Source organism: Myotis lucifugus, unplaced genomic scaffold (assembly GCF_000147115.1).
Source record: "Myotis lucifugus unplaced genomic scaffold, Myoluc2.0 scaffold_101, whole genome shotgun sequence".
Taxonomy (NCBI): domain Eukaryota; kingdom Metazoa; phylum Chordata; class Mammalia; order Chiroptera; family Vespertilionidae; genus Myotis; species Myotis lucifugus.
In genome coordinates, this window is record NW_005871149.1 from 203,260 (window position 1) to 226,398 (window position 23,139).

General features: G+C 52.0%; 1 protein-coding gene across 1 annotated transcript in view; it reads left to right on the top strand.

Annotated features, from left to right (window-relative positions):
- Positions 1 to 95: 95 nt before the first annotated feature.
- The window catches only part of NGF (nerve growth factor), a 49,005-nt gene continuing 25,961 nt past the window's right edge, over positions 96 to 23,139 (top strand). Inside the window, exon 1 of the mRNA XM_006092469.2 lies at positions 96 to 134. The gene's annotated coding sequence lies outside the window, so the exon portion shown is untranslated. The remainder of the gene's footprint in view (positions 135 to 23,139) is intronic.

Below are 23,139 nucleotides of genomic sequence, written 5' to 3' on the forward strand. Positions count from 1 at the left end.
AGCGATGGAGTCGGGACGGATTTGGAGTGAGGAGAAGTCTCGGAGGAGGGGCTAAGGATTTCAGACAGTGAGTGTAAAAGCTGCTCGGCGCTCCCGCTCGGCAGAGAGCGCCAGGGACGGAGCGAGCGCGCAGGGTGAGTTCGGAGGCTGGAGCTAGCCCCGCGAGGGCGCAGCGCGGGGGCGGGGCGGGCCGGGGCCGGCGGGGCTGGGCTCCCGGGACGTCCCGGCCCCACGAACCAGACCTCCGTGCACCCCGAGGCTTCTTAGAAGAGCGTCCCCAGTGGGTGCTGGGGTGCGGGAGTCTCGGCAGGCGGGCGGGCAAGTCGTGGGGAGCTGCGGTCTTTCCGGTGGCGGAGTTCACGGCCTCCCAATGGCACGAAGTCCGGAGGCCACCCTGGCGCCTGCAGTAGCCGCGTGGGTGGCGGTGCCAGGGACGATCCGCTCCGGGGCTAGAAGGGGACAGCGTGCAAGTGAGGGAGAGCGAGTGAGCGGGGTGGCGGGAGGCGAGAGGGATGCACGCGGGAGGGGAGCGCGCCTGGACCAGAGGAGCGTGGTCTGCACGGGAGGGCGGAGGGCGAGTGCATCGCGCGCCGGCTGGGCTGTGCACGGAGTTTGGAAATTCCCCAGGTGAGGGGACCAGAGGGCAGGGCGCGCTGGACCTTGCCAGGAACGGAGCAAGTGTCTGTGGGCTCTTCTGCGCGTGGCTGCAGGGCTGGGATTCACGAGGGAGGGCCCCCGGAGCTTGATGGAGGAAGCCTGCGGGCCGAGGGGCCTCCATCAAGCTGCCCCCACCGACCGAGGTCGCCGAGGCTCGGCCCGGGCTTCTTGGGCACCGGCTGTCTGCTGCCAGGTGTGTGAGAAGCTGGCCCGGAGGGGTGGGGCGGCCAGCGCCTTGGTCCAGGCAGCAAAGACTGAGGACCCAGGGGGCAGAGAGCGGCATCGCTCAGCCAAGGCAAACAAGAGGCTTTGCGCTGTTCCATTACGACTTTCCTCATTCTTTCAACAACAAAAATCTCTGCGATTCTCCTGGAAGGTGCTTTCTGCTTGAACTTTTTCTCTTGCGAACTGAGATTTGAGAGGAGCTTGCTTGCTAGGCTGGTTTTTCCAAGTTGTTCCAGGTTGGAAGTTGTGAGAGTGGGAAGGATAATTTATGGGTGTTCCGTGCATTGAAGAGCATTACAGCAAAGCCTTTTGGGTGCCGTGGGTATTCAAGAACAACTTAGTGCACGTTCCCAGCTGGAAAGCAAAAACAGTGCTCGCCGGGGTGCCTCTACCCTGTCTGTCATCCTGGAGAAAAGGCCCTTGATTAATGTCCTGGCTCCGTCCTCTGGGCGCACCCACTGCCCGTGCCAGCCCCTCCTCCCCCACATGTGCCGCCAGCTGCCTTCTGCAAAGTCAGGATCCTGCTGGAGGGCCCACCCTAACTTATCTCCAGGGGCTTCATGCTCTGCGCCTGAAACTCCCCCTCTGCAGAGCCCCAGGAGAGAGTCTAGAGCAGCGGTTCTCAACCTGTGGGTCACGACCCTTTGGGGGTCGAACGACCCTTTTACAAGGGTCACCTAAGACCATTGGAAAACACATATATAATTACATAGTGTTTTTGTGATTAATCACTATGCTTTAGTTATGTTCAATTTGTAACAATGAAAATACATCCTGCATATCAGATATTTACATGATGATTCATAACAGTAGCCAAATTACAGTTATGAAGTAGCAACGAAAATAATTTTATGGTTGGGGGTCACCACAACATGAGGAACTGTATTAAAGGGTCGCGGCATTAGGGAGGTTGAGAACCACTGGTCTAGAGAGTCCACTTGAGATCCGGATGGGTCTCTTCTGTGGACTAAGTCACATGGCAACCTGGGCAACCCCACTGTCACTCCATGACAGGCAGCGTTTCCAGAGGTTTGGGGTGAGGGGGGGCAGTGAGAGTGGTCTGGGGGCTGAGACTGGCCCTGCTGGCATGGACACATGGAAGAAATGAGCGTTCCCCGCACTTGGGTCCTTGGAGAGGGGCGGGGCTAACAGCACAGGCTACCAAACCTCTCCCCCAGGCTTTCCCCATATTTGTATGCAGGTGAAAAAAAGGGCAGCCTCGAAGGGGAACATGTTAGGAGGCGCCGGGTCTCTGGGGCATGGGGACACGTGTTTGAAAGAACTGGAGGAGTAACAGAGGATTTTATAACCAGCTCTGGTGCCACGCCTTCCCTGGGCAGCCGCCTTACCCCTGCAGCAGCCCAGCCCCACTACCGAATTGGGAAATGGGTCCACTCAGGGCAGGCATCCCAGCACTGCACCCTCAGCAGTTCTCAGAGTGAGGGTCTCACCTTCTCCCATTTGCCCTCCCACATCTCCTACCCAGAGCGCCAGAGGGCGGAGGGGATGAAGCTTCACACTCCGCTCTCTCGCTCTCTCTTGCATGGAGAAATCCGTGCCTTGGCCAGGAAGGGGGCCCAGCTGCAACAGCAGCAGGGAGGGCAGGGCAGGGCAGGGCTGCAGCCTCAGGGAAGTTTCTCATCGCCGCTGAGATGAAACTGATGAGAACCACCGCACTTCACTTTCAAATGCGAGCAGCGCTCCTGCTGCACATTCCAGGAGTGCCCCTCGCCGCGCAGCTGCATGGAGCCCCAGAGAAGCTGCAAAGGAGACGCGCTCCTGCCCCTCCGGACCGGGCATGGAGCAGTCGCCCACGCAGACATCGGTGCCACACCCGGCACCAGAGGCCCCACCATTTGTCTTCTCCCAAAAAGACCTTGTAGGGACGTCAGGGCCCAGAGCAGGTAAGTCTTGGAGACCTCTGCTGGCAGCAAACACTTTCTGCTCTCGGGAGGCAGTGGCAGGCTTGCAGGGGATTCACTTAAAATGTCTGGACATCTCTGAGCAAACAACCCGTGTTCCCAGAGGGTTTGTCTTTCTGTGACTGGCGCCTCTGATCTTACAAACCTTTGGCGGAACCGTCAGCTCGCAGGCCTGGCTGGTCTGAGAAACCAGCTCCGTGATGGACCAGTTTTACAGAACAGCATACGGTGGGGGCAGGAAGCAAACGCATGGAGATGGAGGACCCTTCCCCAACCCGTTCCCAGGAAACTTGCTTCCTGGCCGTGGAGAAACTGTTAACATCCTCATTCCAAAGAGCAGTAAAGCCAAGATGGTACTGAGGCAGAAGCGCGGCTGGAGACACTGAGGCCCGGGGTCCCCGGCCTTTGGGTGGATGTGCACAAGGACTGTCACTATGTGAGCCGAGGCGGAGAGCCCTTCAGCCACAAAGTTTGGCCAAGACCAGAATGATGACAGCGTACAACGAAGAAGAGTTCCGTGCTCCGTGACGCTTCCTGTATCCTCCTAGGGGCTATGTTACATGCTCTTGAGAAGTCGCCATAGACTACTGGCCTTCGACACAGCAGGAATCAGACTGCAACATCGTCGGATGATCTCTTGATATTTTCCTCCTGTATTTTAGGTAACTTCCTGTGGTTGTTTCCTGAGTTTTGAAACAGGAGGGAAAGTAGCTTTGTGCCCTTGAGCAAGTCACTGAACTTCTCAGCATTTCAGGGTCCGGGAAGCCACTGGCAGGAAAGTCAGTGCTGTCGCCCCACCAGGCCTCATCCTTTGCCTTCTGTCAGTGGAGTGTGACTGCAAATGAGCCACAGGAAAACAAAACCAGAGGGAATGGGGAGAAGGGCCAGCAGGGTTTAGATTGAGGCGGCCTCTGTCTGTGCTGTTTGCTACTAAAAACACAGGCAGACTGTTTGCCCGGGGTGCCCGCAGCTCTGGGCAGAGACCCTCCCCTCCTTCCTTAAGTGGGTCACACTGTGGCACCAGGAGGTTCCTCCCCAAATGACAGGATGAGGAAGCAGACCCTCCCCGGCACTGGCAGCACTTAATGCCACGTGGGTGCATGTTGCTATCAAAGTAATACACCTGGGCCCCAGCTGTGAGGATAAATGGGAACCAATAATGTGACATTGGAGTGAAAAAAGGAGGCTGGCAATGCTGCCCTGGAGGGACGGTGCTTCTAGGTGCTTCTAGCGCTGGGCTTGTTCTCAAGGAGAACAGCTCACAGGATCCTTACCTCTGACCCAACCTCTCCCTGGAGGGCAGTGTGAACCATTTGGTTATTCATAGTGCCAAGGGCCAAAAGGAGTGTCTGGGAGGATATTACAGGGAGGCCTACTTGCTATTCACCCCCAAGTAGTAGGAGAGAGAAAACTACCAAAGGGGTAGGGCTGATAGAGTTTGGAGAGTTGACTTGTAATGAAGTAATAAAATAAAAAAAAGGCTGGGAATCCTAGTGAGATCCCAGTAAGGAGGAGACTGGCGGAGACTGTGGTCTGTCAGGTGGGACTAGCAGATGCTTTTTGAATTGCCCAAGAGTTTGGCCAACCCCTTCCACTTGTGGAGCATCCTTTTATTTTTATGAGCAGTACTAGTAGAATTAGTCAGAGTCAGTCAGGGTTTCCCTGTAAGGCCGCCACCAGGCTCAGCAGAGGGCGATGTTCGGGCAGCGCCTGTGGTGGCTTCTGCAGGTGCGGAGGGTCTGGCTTTGGACGCCGTGGGAAGGAACACCCCGAGCTCCACACAGAAGCCCTGCCACGTGGAGGGCAGTCACAGCCCGCAGCGACGGGACCTTCCCAGGAACCACATAGTATTTGCTGTTCGGTACAGAGGGGCTGCCGTGCCGTCTTCCTTCAGCTCTTGGGTCAGTAGCCAGGGTCAGTGGTACGTATCACCTGTCTGCTTGCTGCTGCTCCAGGGTGCGCCCAGGAGGACTGCCTGGTGGAAGCCAGGTGTGCTCAGCCCAGGTGGGGTACAGGGAGGTGCTGTCTCAGGCCCTCATCGCTGTGGCTCTGGGGTGTGGTTACAGTGACTTGAGTATCTCATTTGCCCACTCCGGTGACATGCCATCCCCTGTTAGGACCTGAGCAGACCAGGCTCGGTGGTGAACACACTGGGGTGCCACAACCTTGTGTTGAATCCCCGCGGAGACGGGAGATGCCAAGAGAGTCAGGCCCCCTTAGGACTGTGCTTCTGAAGGGAGGAGCGGTCGTGCTGGGCTCTGACTGCAGGAAGGATGTTGGACCAGGTGAGCAGAGAGGACGGAGATGAGCACCAGGGGACAGAGATGCAGGAGAGCATCTCTTGATCCCAGTTGCTCTTCTGGAAAAGAGAGAATAGTAGGAGCTTCTCTGCCGGGCTGCAGTGCACAGTGGGGATGCTGCCGGTGGGACTCCAGCCCGGCCTGACACACAGTGGGCACTCCACAACACGTGATCCTTCCCCTCCTGTTCTCCCTCGGCAGGACTGATTTGAGGAGGGGGGAGGGTACCTTTCTTGATGCCTCTTCACTTCAGGTCAGTCAATACCACCTTTCATTCTCTAAGTCTATATTTTGACCTTCAGTGATGAACATTCTCATTTACATAGAATTTTAACCAAACTCTTCATCTGCGTTTTCTTTGCTTCATAATATCTTGGTAAAAGGCGACCCGTGGCTACTCTCCGGCGGTTTTCTTTCCGAGGCAGCTTCCCCTCAGACTCGTACTTCAGAAACGTTATGCAACGCTCTCTAAATAAGGCACTTCTCGAGGAGGGCCATTTGTCCTGGCAGCTTTCAGAGTGTTTGGTTCCTTACCCGCATAGCAGCTCCTCCTCCTCCAACAACTGGTGTCTGTAGGACTTTCTGTGTCTTATGGAATTTCCAGGAGAAGGAAGAAGGAGGCTGGGAGCTTTTCCACGAGAGCAGGGCGTCTGCGCTCTCCATGCCAAGGTGAGGGGCTGGGCAGCTGTTGCTGAATTGCATATCCCTGTAGCCAAAGTGGGGACAGCCCCATTCCACTGGGGAGGGAGGTCCACCAGCTATCAGGCCCCTGGATTGACTCCCCTCCTCCCAATTAGCATCTCTATCACATGCTAACCAGGGGAGTCATGACAAATGTAAATCATGACCCTGCCCAAGGAGCTTGCTGTGGTGCCGAAATTAAAATAGCGTTAGGGACTGGTCAGGGCATGTGAGTGAGGTAAGGCCACAGGCTGGTGGGGTGCAGTGAACTACAAATGGCATGGCCCATGGAAAGGGGACAGGCCGTGTGTCCCCTTTGCTTTGCACGGTGATAAGTCCAGTGTGGCCAGATCTTCCAACCTTTCGAGAAAAGTCAAGACTCTGAGGTTGAATGTATAATTTCTTCACTTTCAAAACATCCGTGTAGCACCAACAGAACCTATCAGCAGGCTTTTTTACCATCTCAACTAGACTCGGAGCAATTGAGAGCCGTATCAGGGGAGCCAGCCAAAGAGGTGCTGACTGTGTGGCCATAAGACCTCAGAGAAGGGAGAGGCCTCCATGATGAGGCGCCCTCCAGGAAGGCTTCCTGGGGGAGGGGCCGTCCCGCAGGCGAGTAGATTTACTAGAAGGAGCCCGGCCCAAACTCAGACAGATTTTATCAGTTTATTCCCTAACCCCTCTGAGCCTCCGTTTCCTCATCTATAAAAGGGAACCATAAGGTCAGTGTCAGAGGTCAGCGGTGAGGGTGAGTGAGAGGGCGCTGGAAAGCCCTTACTAAGAGGCGGATGGAGCAAGTGCCTGAGCTCGACTGCTTTTTCCTGCCCCAGGAAACGGACAGAAGCTATAGGTGACCTTTCTCCTCTCTGGCCCTCTCCCTGCTCCTCCCGAGGTCTGTGTCCTTGTGCCCACTTGTCAGAATCCTACCCCTTTAAAAATCTGACCTGGGCCTCAGCAGAAAAACACAGCTCCTCTCAGTAAGAAGGAAAAGTACTCCGGGAGGCTGTATAGACACGCACGGCAAATATTCAAGGAATTCTTAGGAATTAAAAAAAAAAATTCGTAACTGGATTTTTGCATGAGGCCATCACAGGAACATGTTTTCTCAATTAGTGTGCACATTGCTCTCAGTGAAGTCACCGTGGCCGCGGCTCATCAGGGCCGGCGCACGCCGAGCCACCTGATCTGGGCTTCACTTTCCATGACCTACATCTGATTCAGCCAAGCCTGGCACTGCCCCTCGCTGTCGAAACCACATCACCCCCCAAATCTGCGAGCAGGGTGGAGGCACACGCACACCCCCGAAAAGCAAGCGTGATCACCAAAAACTGAGAAAGACAGCCCTGCTGTTGGTGGTGGGTTGGTAGATCTCCCACCGCCCCTCGCGTTCTTCTTGTCCTTTGGCATTTAGTGTTAGATGGTGACTGTGCGTTGCCCCATCAGAACAGAGGAGACCTTTAGGTTCTGGAAACAGAGAGAATAGCTGCTTTGGCGAAAGCATGCATCAACCGCCTAAAATATTACTAGTCGGGGCCTGAGATCAGCGGTTATGTGTTCTGGATGGTTTCCTGGACGGACTCTTTTCCAAGCGAGCGTCTCTGTCAGATATTTGTAATTTCTGAAATATTTGATTGATGATGGCCCCTGACCAGAGGGACGGTCCGGAGTGCACAATTAGCAACATGCCTCAGAAGCAAAGATGCGGCCCGGCATCCAACAAGATCAAGCAGGGAGTTGAAAACATTTCAAATCAACTGTCAGGGGCCAGAGGAAAGGAAAATGTTGTTCAAAGACCCATATGGAGATGTGGAATCAATTTACTGGTCTCTCCCTCTCTCTCTAAATGAAAGAGAGCAGAGTACGATTTTCAGCAATTAGTGGGTATTGCATGCAGCCGGGGAAAGTATTCATGAAACTTGTTTCAGTTGTATATATGTTACACATATACATGTGCAAACTGGATCATGATGGAAATGTATTTTTTCACTGTGAGTCGTGGTTAAAAAAAAAAGCTTACAAGCTACTGGTATGGGTGACAGCATGGCTTAGGAAAAGGCAGAGCTCAGAGGCCGGGGTCAAGTGCCAGCTCTGTGGCTCCCAGTTGTCTGACCTTGGGCAACAAGCTCTCTAAGCCTCAGTGTCTAAGGTCAGAATGATGACCCCTCGCAGGGCTGGCGTGTAGAGTCACTGACCAAAGTGTGCAGTGTGGCTGGTACTGTGCCTGCCACCAAGGAGGCCCCGAGTCAGTGAGAGCTGCTGTCCTCGTCTGTCCTCCCCTCTGCCTTGTCCTCCTTCTTCTCCTTTCTCTCTATCTTCTTTAGGACAACGAAACTTCATCACTACCATGACTTCCCTAAACGCTTTCATCCCTGCGGTTTGATGTTCTCTGGCAAACCCAGCAAGAAAACAATAATCATATCTGGCCTTTGTCCCCACCTTCCATGTCATCTTCCTCCCACTTCGTTCTTGCAGAGCCACCTTCCTCTGATTCTGGCCCCCGGACACGACCGTGACCGCAATTGTCCAAGGGGCACAAGACATCCTCCTCCCGCCGCTGGGGCGGCAGAGGGGCACCAGGGCCCTGGGATGGGGATAACTGTGTTGGTCCTCCTGTGGGTGCAGTCGCTCTGGGAGGAGCCTCCATCCCCACAAATCGAATCCCTTCCCCTCAGTATATTTTTGTAAGGACAGCAGGGCTAAGATGCCATTAAAGTGTTGACATTGTCAAATTCTTAAGCAGTCCCTGCCCAGAGCAGAGAGCCTACCATTTTCTCATGAGGGAGGCTCCAGGCTGCTGCAGTGTGGGGGGCGGGGAAGGGGGCCGTTTAAGCTTCTCCCCTCCTATAAACAGCTTTAGGCTCCTGGTGTGGACACTGGAGCTGACCAAACCTTAATCCTAACCCCAGCCCTAACTTAGGGGCAGCCTGTCACTGACCCCAGGCCCGACCTTCCCTTCCCAGGGGAGGGTGTGCGAAAGAGTGACGCACACCCAGAGGGGGCCACAAAGGTGACCTGTCCCCTTTTCCTGAGAGCCTGGCTAACGCAGCCCCTGCAGGCAGATCAGCAGTGACAATCCCCCGCTTCTTTTTTAACAAGAAAGCTTCCCCTTCTCCCCTCTTCTGCATTTCCCATGCTCCCCTGGGGCTCATTCCAACTCTGCCCTTGTGAAACGCCCTCCCACCGGGCCCCATGCTCACCACCGGGACTCAGAGAGGATTATTAGTGACATCTCAAATGCTGAATTCCAGTCCCAACCAAAGTACCAACGCTCCTGTCTAGGCAGCTATGGCAGCTCTATTTGAGGTTACCGGGCGGTGGGGGGTCGGGGGAGGGAAGGGGAGAAAACAGATTTGTTTCTAGTGTCATTTTCGTCTGAGTATCCCTCTCTCCTTGCCACCGCTCAGGCCACTGTTCCCGGTAACACTGTCATCAGGCCAGTTGCACCTTTCCAGTAACATTTACAGCAGAAGAGAGACGTGTGTCACATCACACCCAGTCCCCTCCCCTCCGCGCAGGGGACTGTATTGAACCTGAGTGGACGGCAAGCAAAGTAGCCAAGAGGCTATTTGAATTCATCGCTGTTGCACCTTGGTGGTTTTGGGGTTTTTTTGTTTGTTTTGTTTTGAAGGGAAAAGCAAATGCCAACTTAGTTTTTCTGTGCCCAAAAGGGGGGGTGGGGTGGAAAGTGTATGTCCACCCTTTCTGAAACTCATAATGACAAACAGAATCAATTGTCCCCGGACACGACACACCGCCAAGAATGTCTCCTAGGCACGAAACGAATTACCTTCTTTTCGTCCGGGCTCAAGGGTGTCGTGTCTGCCCTTTGATGGGAAAGTGTGAACCTTTAACAATGTTTTCCTTTTCCTCTGTGAGGAGGTCACACACCAAAACCTGACTCCAGATTTCATGGCCGGGTGTCAGCATCTCTCTCTGTATCTTAGAGATGGAAGAAAACATTTGGGGGGTGGGGCTTTTAAGCATTGTTGTTTTTAATTTTTTCTGAAAAAGAACTGGGCATGTCAGAAAGTGGAGGACTTAGTAAAGCAACAAATATGTTTCAAAGGTTCTTTTTAAAAGCACTGTTATGACTAAGCAAAAAGAAAAAAGTAATCTTAAAATTTTAAATGTTCAACTCTAGTCATTTCAGCTTCTTAAATGATTATGGACAGAAGTTGGACTGGCCATGCTTGGGCTTGGGAAAAGTCCACAAACCTGTCGGAAGCTTATTTCTTTTATGGATTGGGAAAGTTGTGTGTAAGACAGAATAACGGTTAAGTCAGGGATGGGTTCTTTATTTCGACACAGTCATGCTGCAATTCAGGAAAGCAGGGACTTATTTCTGGCTCAGCCTTCTCCTCGCTGTGTAATGTGGGCAAGTCACAGAACCCCTCTGAGCCTGTTTCTGAATCTGGAAAATAAGACTAATAATATCGCCCCTGCCTGCTGAATGGGCTGCTGCATTGACCATGGTCTGAGGGATGGGGAAACACCTTGGCCGTAGACAAGGGTAAGATGTGAGAGCCCCAGGTGAGGAGTGTCAGACTCCAGGTGCCAATGCTGGACCGTGGTGGCTGAGGGACCTTAAGAGTCACTTGCCCTACACGAGCAATCCACGCTCCTGCCTGCCCCTCCCGGGCAGGAGGCCTGTGCTAGGCATTGAGTGGGCCCCTGGCCAAGGACACCGTGGAAAGAGCCTGAACATGGAATCAGACTCCCCAGGGTGCCAGGCCCGGGAGGGATGGGGGGTGAGGTACCACACCTCTCTGGTTGCCAGTTTCCTCAGCTATAAAATGGGACTAATAGCACTTGTGAGTGTCAGGGTTAAACAAGGTGACGTCTGTGAAGTCTTCCGGTTGCTTAGATCCTGGGGTTTGAGTGGTCGGTGATGCTGAACACAAACGAATGCCCAAGGAGCTCCCCGATTGCGTGGTGACCTGGCTGAGGACAGTCTCAGGCAGATGGAGTGACGGGGCCAGGATGCCTTGGGGACATGGAGCTCTCCTTATGTCCCTCTTTCTCACTGGCCTCCTCCGCCACCCCCTTTGCTAGCTTCTTCTTCCTCTGACCTCGAAATAGTGGGGTGCCCTGGAGCCGCTCCAGGATCCTTTCTTTTCTGTATCACTCTTTTCGTAGACGATTTCATGCTCCCCAGACATTAAACACGACCTACAACTTCTAGATCTCCATCCAAACATCCATGGCCACGTGCATGTTTAATGGCCATCTCAAATGTAGGATTTTTGACCCCCAAACTATTCTTCACGTCTCAGTTCAGTCTCGATGACGTCATTATTCCCTCAGTTGTTCCGACCCCAGATCTAGAAAGCATCCCTGATTCTGCCTTCCTCATCACCTTTCGTAGCCAAACCACCGGCAAGTTCTGGTGGCTTCATACGAAATTCTGAATCCAGTCACTTCTCCCCACCCCACGACTGCTTCTTAGTCCAAACCAGTATCCCCTCTCACCCGACGACTACGGGAACCTCCTCCTGGGTCTCCCCGCCTCCATCCTTGTTCCCTCACAGCCTTTAACCCAACAGCTGTCAGAGTGCCCTTCTAGAGCTGCAAGTCATGTCATGTTACTTCCCAGCTCTCAACCCTCCAACGGCTTTCCATTACACATAGAGTAAAATCCAAATTTTTATCATGGACTTAGTTCAGTGGTTCTTAACTAGGAGAGAATTTCCCCCCACCCCCAGGGGACATTTGCAACAGCTGGAGACATTTTTGATTGTCACAGTGTGTGTGTGCGCGGGGGTGGGGTGGAGGGTAGGATAGTAGTGGTGGTGATACTGGCATCTAATGAGTGGAGTCCAGGGACGCAGCTTAACATTCTACAATGCACAGGGCTATAACCACCCACCCACCCTCGCTCAACAAAGAATTGGCTCAAAATATCAGCAGGGCTGAGGTAGAGAAGCCCTGCCTTTATATGATTTGGCGCTGACACCCTCTCCAACAGTCTGCATCCTGCCTGCCTGCTCTGCGGCAGCCACGCTGACCTTCTTGCTATGTCTTCAACACACTGATCTTGTGACTATCTCAGGGACTTTGCATATGCTGTTTCCTCTGTTTAGGACACTCCTACCCACAGATCTGCTTCACCACTAGGTCTGCTCAGATGACCCCCTAGTTTAAAATGTCTGTTCCCACCCCACCAAACACTGCCACCAGTAGACTCTGCTCCTTTACCCAACTTTATTTATTGCTTAGTACTTCATTCTATTATTTGTTTTCTTATGTTAGAATGAGGGCGGGAACTTCTGTCCTCACCAAGTACTTCATCACATGGTGGGAGCTCAGTGAGTGTGTGCTGAACGAATGGATTGTTGATAAGTATGGTGCAAAGAAACTACAGACGTTAGGAAAGGAGATTAGTGGGATGCAGCATTGCGGGAAAGGCTTCCTGGAGGAGGCGTGCCATGGGTTGCATTGCAAGTTTCTGGAGTCCCCACCCCTACAGCTAAGCTGACCCCAAAGTGGAGCAGGACTTTGGATGTGCAGCTTCCTCTCAAGCATGAACGTACCTGGGGGGCCGGCTGCCTTGTAGATTAGAGCCAGCTGTGGACTTTAACATTCAGTATAAAGAGCAAAGCTGGAGGACTCAGAGGCCCAAGATGTGTGATTGAACAGAGGAGTCAGGAAAGAGAGGTGAGTTCCCATTGGTTCCGTATAGAGGGAGGGGCCTGGGAGGGAAGAGCAGCCACCTCCAGGGGAGAATCTCTGAGTCAGCTCATCCCGAGGGGCTCACGGTAGTTCCTGGGGAAGGAACTGGGAAGGTCTTTCACCATCATTTCCCAGGAGTGAGCGAGGGATCAAGGCCACTAGGAAGGCCAGGCAGAGACTGTCCTGAACAGACCTGTTGAGTTGGGTCTATGTGAGATAAGTAGGAAAATCATGGCTCCAAGACAGTCTTGATTCCAAACACTCTGATCCAGTGTCAAACACTGGCCCTTTGCTTCCGTTTAAAAAGTAATTCTTGTAATGCCACCTGTGATAATGCATCGTTCATGTTCAGCCCATTCCAGGTCAGCCCCCAGTGCCACCTCACAGGAAGGATGTTGATGTCCAGTTCTTGAGCGAGACTGATGGGGGAGGGGGGTGTAGGCCATGGCTCCTTTTTCCCAGGCCTCAGATTTCCAGGAGATGCAGATCGTTGAGCCTCTCTTGAGAGGGGAATGCCTGGTCCCAGACACACAGGTCTGGTCATCCCCACACCTCCTACCAATGACACGTATGGATATTTTAGGGCCTGTGCCCTCAGGGCTACCTCAGGACACTTACTCATAACCCTGGTTCATTATGCTGCCTGGATACTCATGAGGATATGACTATAGGAGACGAGCTGGCCAATACCTCATTTTATTAGTCTATAAATGTAGATTTAAAGTAATACACCTCAGATGTAGACGGCTTACTCCAACCTACCAAAAATATCATTATAAACATTTACAAGGTCTGAAGAATGATATAATGGCGATGAAATTCAGATGTGGTGGATTACCCTAATGTTTAATTTAGCCCTGACTCAGTCCATGAAAATACAGATTTTCCCGCAGACGCCTTCTCAGAGCTGCCTGGGCCCTGTGTGCCTCGTAGGGCTGAGGTGATGAGGCTGTCCATCACACAGCCTCGGAAGTCACACCTCGAGCTGACCATCCCTTCTCTGCTTCCTCAGAGAGCTGCTGACATGCCCCTGTGAGTTTCTGTTCACAAAGCCTGCCTGCCAACTTGCCACCGGGCCCACTTTGATCATTAGGTCCTCTGCTTGGTACACAGAAGTTTGATACCGTCAAACTTCTACGCCATCAAAAAGTGACCTCTGACCCTTCATTCATAAGCAATGCATGGCCGATGATGCTCGGCTGCTGCTGATCCCAGAGGTGACTGCTTTTAGTAGCCATCGAATTCGGTCAGAAGGCCGTGGACCACGCACAGGCAACAGAGCAAGCAAAGGCTGGCCTTGGGCCTTCCTTCCTACTGACTGTGGGACTTTAAATACATTATATAAACTCCCCCTGATGCTCAGTGTCCTGAACTATAAAATTGGAGTAATAGCAATACATCCTTACAAAGTAGTGGTTAAATGAGAGAATATATGTAGCAGCATAGTACCTGGCACATAAAAGTCATTCAACAAATGGCAGCTGTCCTCATTATATTAATAAAACCTTGGAGTCAACTTTCAAACATCAGTCAATGACTCAAGGGGGTATTTTAAAGTATGAGGTCCTTGGAAAGTGAGAGGAAAGGGAAATGGGGTTTAAGACACGGGGAGGAAATCTCTAGACAAGGAAGACACAGGTTCAATGTCACAGTATCACTGTGATTTACCTGTCATTTGTGGGATAACTCAGTTAAGCCACCTATACGTTGGGGGTAATAATAAGGCGGCTGTGATGATTAAATAGAATAATGCTTATAAAATGGGTAACATTGCACCAGGCACATAGCCTCAAAACATTCAGTGTTCTCGTCATTATTGCTGGCATTGCCACAACCCATCTTCCCCTGCTAGTTCTTACACAGGTCAACAGCTTCTGCACCGACAGGTTGGACCCGGGTTCCTGAGCACTGACCCAGGACTGAGGCCGGGACAGCTCTCCCCCGCCTCCAGGGTCTGTTCCCGTCACGGCATTCTCAGGCAGCTAAAACTCACTCGCACAGATGTCTGGCATTCTCTCCACGCTGCCTCCATGTGGCTTCGTCACATGCAAAGTCAGTGTCATGCTTTGCACAGACCAGGGCTCCTTTCCTTTCTTACCGGGGCCTGGAGGTGGCTTCCCCTCTCATAGTGGTCACAAAAGCGACAAAGCCATGGTCTCTGGCATGAACTTATGCCGCACAAGGGAAAGGGGCCCACAGCTTTGCTTTTGCCATTGGCCTGGCCAAAAAGAGCTGGACCAGGATAGGAAAGAAACGCCAGAGACAAGAGCCCTCTAGCTTGGCTGGACTCAGGGAGAAGTAATTGCAGGGTTGTCTCATTTGTGATCAAAGCTACCAAACTTATAAAGTGTTCTGAAGCTGTGTCTGCCCATATGTCCCTAAGTAAACACATAAAAATGGAGGAACTTTGGGTCCCACCAAAGTTCTTAATTAGAACCAGTACTTACTGCCAAAGTGAGGTCTGTCTTCAGGCGAACTATCCCGTCGTTTTTACTGAGTTCTCACTGCACTGCCCTGCCCTGGGCATTAGCTGCATTTAGGACATTTACGACTCAGACCTGCCTGCAAGGGACCTACAAGCTGATTAGCCCTTTTTACTTGCATTTTAATTCCAAGGAAGCCTTTAGCCTTTCGGGCAAAGAATCGCTGGGATGGATCTAATGCCGCAGGGTCAGGAGGATTCTTCTATGACCTGGGAGCCTCGGACATGAAAAGGGAATGAAGGCCTTTCATTATAAAATGTACTTCTCCCCCTTTTGCAGGCTTCTTCTGACTGCCCCGTCTACCTTCCACCACACGCACGCATGCACGTATGCACACACACACACACACACACGTAACCACACACACACCACACACACAAAAATAGAGACATTGCTGAGGCAGCTGCAAATATTCAAGACCTGCACAACCATTCTGACTCAAAGATCCACAGAATCCTAGCATCGAGAGAATCATGAGAAATCCTGCATGGGGAAGATTTTAAATATATGATGGGGAGAGGGGGAAATAAAAAAAGAAGACTAGTGAATGAAGTGCCTTATCTAAAATCAGAGTTAGCAGCAAAGCCCAACTCAGGTCTTCCTTCCTTCCTTCCTTCCTTCCTTCCTTCCTTCCTTCCTTCCTTCCTTTCTTTCTTTTTCTTCCTTCCCCTCCCTTCCTTCCCCTCCCTTCCTTCCTTCCTTCCTTCCTTCCTTCCTTCCTTCCTTCCTTCCTTCCTTCCTTCCTTCCATTCTTTTCTTTCTTTCTCTCTTTCTCCTCTTTCTTTCTCCCATTCTTCCTTTCTTTCCTTCTACTTTACTCATCAGCTATTTCTCAAGCACCAGCTTTGTGGCAGGAGCTGTGCTAGGCACTGGTGAGACAGGTGGACAAAAACCATATACAGTTCCCTCCCTCGCGGGCTTGCAGATTGGTCAGGAGGACAGTGACCAAGAACCACACAAAGGAAGGGGAGGTCCCGCTCCGATCAGGGCCCTGAGAGAGCCACACGCTGTATGCTGTCTGAGAGGGCATATCAGGCAGGCAGGGAAGGCTTCCTGGAGGAAGGCATGGCACATCTGAGATCTGAAAGGTCCACAGGAGGAGAAGGTGAGATGCTCCAAAGATAAAGGAAGTCCTCCTTTCTCATCCCGGGCCATGTTGCAGCCAGGGTGGGCTGGAGCAGCTCATGCGGGCTCACTCCTGCTCCACTGGGAACGTCTCTTCTCTCCACACTCATGAGGTCACACTGGAAGCTTGCAGTTGGCCACAGTGGGAGTACTTACACCTCAGAAAGCAGCAGATACCACAAAGCAGGCCTACTCTCTCTCCCCTTCAGCCCCTGCCTTGGGAGAGGCAATTACCAACACTACCAGGCTGCGTGTACTCCACCTGCTTCCTAGCTGTGGACAGCACAGACCCTGCTTTAAGCCCAGGCCTACTTTCCTGCAGAAACTCGATCAAGAACCTATTCCCAGAAAGGCACTGTCAGCAAGGGCCTTAGGCCTTGGGGCTGTTTATTTCAGACCCTGGGCCCCCTGGCTCCTCTCAGGATCCGGAACACCCCGGCAAGTTAGTAGCGAGCAACTAAGAAAGAGCCCTTTCTTGGGGTCTTCGTCACCCCTTGCCATCGAACGATATTTATCAACCGCCCACGCCTGCCCAGCGCTGCGGGAGACACTCGGCCAGGCCGACCTCAAGTCAGGCTGTGACCCCTCAGGAATTCGGGGCCTGGCAGAGGCTGCCAGGCCGACACTGTTCTTCCTTAATATAACTCGGCTGCCCGGGCACAGGAACCAGGGCTGCCAGCCCAGCCGAGGGCACCAGATTAGGAGCTGGCCCCACCGCCGGTTTCCCCAGTCTGTGTCTAGGCTCAGGAAGCAGCAGGTGAGTGGAGGGCAGAGCTCACAATATATACGATTTGATCAAGTTTACAAACAATGGATTCCACTGACCTTGCGCTCCCACTGAACCCCGGCTCTCGGAAGAGATTGGCCAAACAAAAAAGTGAGTTTTGAGTTTTTACCAAGACGGGCAAGAAGCAAGGAGGGGTGGGCATCCCAGAGGGAGGGTTTTGCAATGGAAGCATCTTTGTTTCCAGGGCACGTGTACACCTGTGTGTGTGAGTGTGTGTGTGTGTGTGGTGTCTGCTGTGCACACAGAATGTGGGGGAACAAACAGTGACTGGACAGGGGACAGGGCGCCATGAGGCAGTCATGCAGGGCGGTGAGATGGGGAATCTTAAAGGCACAGAGCAGCCATGGGGTCTGGCTGGGAAGAGAAGCTGAGCACTCAAGAGCAGTGATGGCGAACCTTTTGAGCTCGGTGTGTCAGCATTTTGAAAAAACCCTAACTTAACTCTGGTGCCGTGTCACATACAGAAATTTTTTGATATTTGCAACCATAGTAAAACAAAGACTTATATTTTTGATATTTATTTTATATATTTAAATGCCATTTAACAAAGAAAAATCAACCAAAAAAATGAGTTCACGTGTCACCTCTGACACGCGTGTCATAGGTTCGCCATCACTGCTCTAGATCAACAGATGTATTCCTTTCCCTCTGACCATCTCCCGGCTCCTGGGCAAGCGCTAGGACTATTACTGATCAGGACTAGCTGTCCTGGCTGGGGAAGGCACCCCCTGGGCGATAGAAGCTCAACCACTTACTGGATTTGAAAGCTGGGTGACACCAGTCAGTCTTCCCACCAGGCTTCTCGGTGACAGCCAGGCATGAACACGCGGGGACTGATTTAGGGGGTCCCGTGAAGCTCCCCGACATGCTCTGCCCAGGGCACCACTCTAGGCACCGCCACCTGGTGACAGTGAGTCTCCAGGAGGCTTCCCTTAAACGCGAACTCAGGAGCGATCAGGGTGGCATCACCAGCTTCTCACACCTGGACTGGAATCCACTTCTCAGGGTGCTGGGGAGGAGCGCAGGGCTGGGGAGAAGGGCTCCCCAAAGGGTGTGTGTGGGCGGGGAGAGGCCAGCAGGTGGGCTGCGGGCGGGGAGGCGGGGAGCTGGAGTGCTTGCTGTGTGCAGGTGCAGTGTGATAGAGAGCGGAGGAGACAAAGGAGAGGGGGCGGCCGGAGATGACAGGTGTGGGAAAGAGGCTGGCACAGGGTGAGCCACCCACAGCTCCGCAGACAACAGCTGGGTGGACGTGAAGACGGGCGCCCAGCTGCCCTGCAGAGATGTCACATCCCCTCCCCGTTCCGTTGCTGACACCGCCTGGGAGCCCAGGGGTACCTGCGGACCCTCCGGGCCTGTGCAACAATTCAGGGGCCGGGCCGGGCACTGCGAGTCAGCCCCGGCCACAGCCAGCCCCGTCCAGTCCTCGGGAGGGCGCTGTGGGCAGTCCGTCTCCATGGCGGTGGTACCGGTTGTATCTGGCACAGAGCTTCTAGCCGAGGGGGTGAGTCAGGGCTCTCTCTGCTCACCACACCATCCCCCTGGCACAGAGCTGACTCTGCCTGAGAAAAGGGTCCGTTCTGCTAATTCACACAAGGGCTCCATGTGGCCCAGCTGCAGCCCGACCCTGGGGAGCCCCCAAGGGTCCTGGGAGGCAGCCCCGGGAGAGGATGGAAAGCCCAGAGGAGGGGGAAGGCAGCACTGTGGGGGCCAGAGGAGGGCCAGAGGTTGGAGGAGGGCAAGGTGAAGTCTAGTGCTGCCCACTTAACAAGGCCTGTGAGAGCCAGCAGCCCAGGGTGTCCCGCTCACTCCACTGAAATACACGCATGTGGTCTGGAGATGAAGGGAATGCTTTCCTTATTAACATTGAAATAATTAACTTGTTTATGTTCTTGTGTTCATTGTCTAAATATTGTGAAATAAAATATCTTATTGCTGATAAGTAGCCAAAATGGCAGTGAGCACGGGCCGGCTGCCAGCGGCGGGGCTGTGTTTGCCATTAGACAGTGAGCGCCACTTGCTGCCCCAGTCGCTGGACTGGGGTCTGACTGCGGCTGGGCTCGGGGATGGCCCTTTATCAGTCCCAGGCGGAGAGCGCTGGGAGGACGCGCCAATCATTCTCTGTGGTCGCATCCCCAAGTCCGTGGGTGACAAACACAGTGGCATTGTTTCCGTGAGAGAGTCTTGTTTTCCATATGTGGGCGGAATTCCAGACTTGAGAATTCTGCATCCAGACTTCCATAGATTTCTTTTTTCTAATTGAGACAACACAACGAATCATAAAGAACAATACCAGCCTGGCCTCTCTACGCTCCAGAAGGCTCTGGGTCAAGAGCTGACCTCTGCAGGGTTGGACAGGGTCCAACAGCAACCACTGTCTTCTGTTGTCACGCGGGACCACGGCGCCACGAGACCAACTCTCCGTGGGCTTGTGGGGTGTGGAGACAGAGCAGCTGTGCCTGCTGCTAATGTGCTATAGGCCAGGACCGCTCTCCGGGCTTATTGAAATCAGATGCCCAGCACTCAGAGCTGCCCTGCAAACAGATGGTGGCTCCAGGCAAGTGCCATCCCATTGGAAAATTACAAGAGCCGCGACTCCACCTCCTCGCTGCCAGGCCAAACTCCATTTTTACCTACTGGGCACGAGAAAGACCTCCCCTTCTCCCTCACACGCTCCGAGGGGCCAGGCCTGTGTCAAAATAAGATCCTTTAGAAAACTAAAGTAAATTCTAGAAGGCTGTGCCCTAAATGTTAACATGAGTTATCCCTGAGTTAGCATTAGCTATCCCTGGATTGGAAAAACCACGATAGAATATCTGGAATTTTGCATACTTGTTTGAGAAAATTACACTCAATCCCCCAAAAATATTCCATTAGTTATAAATGAATCTTGAGGTTATGGGGAAATTATATATATATATATATATATACATATATATATATATATATATATATATATATATGCACTATCTGTTGAGAAAAATTTGCCTTAAAATGCTAGTTAGGTAATAAACTATTTCAATTGCTCTAAGATATAAAAGTTTAATCTCAGTTGTATGACACTCTGAGATTTTCTAGGTTAAAATGATGTAATTTGGGTAAAACACTGTTAGAGTGTATCTGGTTGTTGGTCGGTTGGTTTTTGAAATTCAGCCAGGCGAACATATATACGGCCTCAGTTTCCTCCTCTGTGCAGGAAAACAACTGTACTCAGAGCTCGCATGAGCATGAAGTGAGATCACCCACTTCATACCCACCGGCATATACAAAATATTTGATAAATCTTAGCTATCACTAGTCATATGAAAATGAAATATATATATTCATTGAAATAAATATGTATATTTAATTTTCTTTTAAAGATATGAAAAAAGCTGGCAAATGAGCAGATATCAATTGTCTTCTTTTCTGAATTTCCCTGCGGTAGATGTGAGTGTGAAAGGAATATCAGGGCGAACTCAAGTCCCCCCGCCCCCAGCAGGTCTTAGATCTCTTCCCAGCTACCCTACAAGTGATGCTTCCTTTGGTGAGGCAGGGATCCGGAAGGAATCTTAGAGATAATCGGTCCAGACCATTGGACAGATGAGGAGACTGAAGCCAGAGATGGGGTGACATACCCAGCGTCCCCGAGTAACAGAGACAAGACTGGACCCTGGGGCCCTTGCCACTGTCTCTTTCTTGACAGATGGTCCCTCAGTTTCTCTGCTGGTGGATGTATGATGAGACTGACTCCTCACTGGTTCCTGATCCCACTCCCAACATCACAGCACGCAGCACAGCCCTGGGGGCATAGTAGGTGGCATTCCAACTCAGCCGTGGTTTGTGGGTGCTGATGTGACAGGTGCACGCACGGCCGTGTGAGGGGTTGGGTGCTAAATAAGACAGAGTCTCTGCTTTCAGGAACCTTCCAGAGACTTACCAGGGAAGGCGCATTGGCGGTTAGGGGGGTCTCAGAGAGGGGAGACTTGTTTAATTTCATCTGCAGAAGAATGAAGGTCGGAAATTGAATCCCGTAATAAACCTCGGCGACCTAGTTCTGCAGGCTCCATATCCAGATGAGTTCCAAAGCGAGATATTTCCAAAATGTAGCCCTTGACCTCTCCGCCTGATTCCAAATTTCTGTATTAACTGCCTACTCAAGCGCTCCACTTGTATGTCTAAAGAGCTCAAATTTAAGATGTCTAAACCTAAACGTGTCATTCTGCTCTTAACACCTGCTTCCTCCCCAGAGCTCTCCACCTCAGCAAATCACACCTCCATCCAGCTGGATGCTGAAACCTTGGGGATCCTTGATTCTCCCCTTCCCCACTTCTCTGCATCACTTCCGGAATCCTATTCTTCCCCGTTCCTTCCACCTACCCCACTTACAATGTCCTCTCACCTCCTCTACCCTGCCATCCTAGCCCAGACCGCCCCCTCCTCTCACCCAGGTTATTACAAGAACCATCTAACCCAGCGGTTCTCAACCTTCTGGCCCTTTAAATACAGTTCCTCATGTTGTGACCCAACCATAAAATTATTTTCGTTGCTACTTCATAACTGTAATGTTGCTACTGTTATGAATCGTAATGTAAATATCTGATATGCAGGGTGGTCTTAGGCGACCCCTGTGAAAGGGTCGTTTGACCGCCAAAGGGGTCGCGACCCACAGGTTGAGAACCGCTGATCTAACCAATCTTCCTGCTTCCACTCATGCTCTCCATTGTGTGTCTCAGCCAGGGTGCTCCTTTAAAAACATAAATGACAAAGACGTGTCATTTTCCTGCTCAACGCCTTCTCATGGCTTCCTTTCTCCTTTAGAATAAAGCCCTCACCAGGATCCATAATGTTCTACAACAGCTGGCTCTGTTTGCGTCTCAGATCTCACCTTCTGCTCCTCTCTCAGCGGCGATCATCTGCCCCTGCCGCAGGGGCATGGTCGATGTTTCTGCCAAGCGTGCTCCTGCCTCAGGACCTTTACACTGGCCACCCTCGGCCCCGTTTCTGCAGAGCTGTCTCCCATACTTCATCCAGGTCTCTTTATAAACATCACCTCATCGGAAAGACCTTCCCTGACCGAACCAGCACTTCCTCAACTTGCGATTCCCAAACCCTCACCAGGCTTTGTTTTTTCCAGCCCTTACCACCAACTGACTTTTTGTTGCTTATTTCTTCTGTGTTTTCTGTCCACTCCACTAGAATTTAAGCTCCCTGGGAGCAGAGCCCGTCCCCACTCTGTTCACTACTGTATCCCCACATCTAGAACAGTGCTCTTAACATACAGTAGGTGCTCACTATATATTTGCTAAGCAAGTGAGTCAACAGTATACTTTCATTCTGTTTCGGGTTAGTTGTTTGTGTGCTTCTCTTATTACCCCGCCCAGACCAGCCTATTCCCCTCCTAACTTCCCAGCATGCTGCACCTGCGGGGCCCAGGTGCTCATTACATGTTTGTTGAATTCAGTTGAACAGTTGCCAAGCACTAGCCATAAATTATGTGACTTAAGCCCAGTTCATATCATCTACAAGAGGCATTGTGCCCAAAGGGCTTGTACGTTTTCTGAGAGATGGGCTCCATGTTTCATTAGAACCCTGGACACAGGAGCAGCCACAGCAGAGCAGTGCACAGTGACCTCCTGTCAGGCCTGCGCAGGCAGAGCCCAGCGCTGGGGACAGCAGCAGAGTAAATGTGACCAAAGAGCTGATGAGACCTGAGCCACTAGGGTCACAGGGCCTGTCTTGAAGGGGAGGGTGTGCCATACGCCCACAATAGCAGCGGGTAGACACATCTTGGTGAGTTAGACTTTTGCTCCAGCCTCATTCTGCCACATTTCCATAGAATTTGACAACTTCATTCCTCAATGTTGGAATCACACCCAATGATCTGCAGTAACGGACTGGGTGGGGTCTTTCTGTAATGCCATCCTCAGGACCCGTGCTCCACCCGCCCCAGTCCCAGTCCAGGCAAGGCTGTGCTATGACTGGCTCCTTTGCGAGGGATCCAGGTACAAAATTCATGGCCACGAGTTGAGATAGATAGAACATGACACAATGTGCTAGGAATCATTTTACAAATTTATCTTAAAATCAAAGCTACTTGCAAAAATGGATTTAGCTCTGCCTTCTCAACTGTATCCTCCAGGCTCAAATGTTGAAATAGAAATCATTCACAAAACGTCTCACCGTCTGCTTGTATTTGCTCCTGATGGTAATAGAACGTTACTCAACTCCCCAGTTCACCATCAATTATTTTTAAACTGCTTTGTCTTTTAATAAAAACCCTTTGGGGTCTGGATGACTTGTTTCAAAGTTTG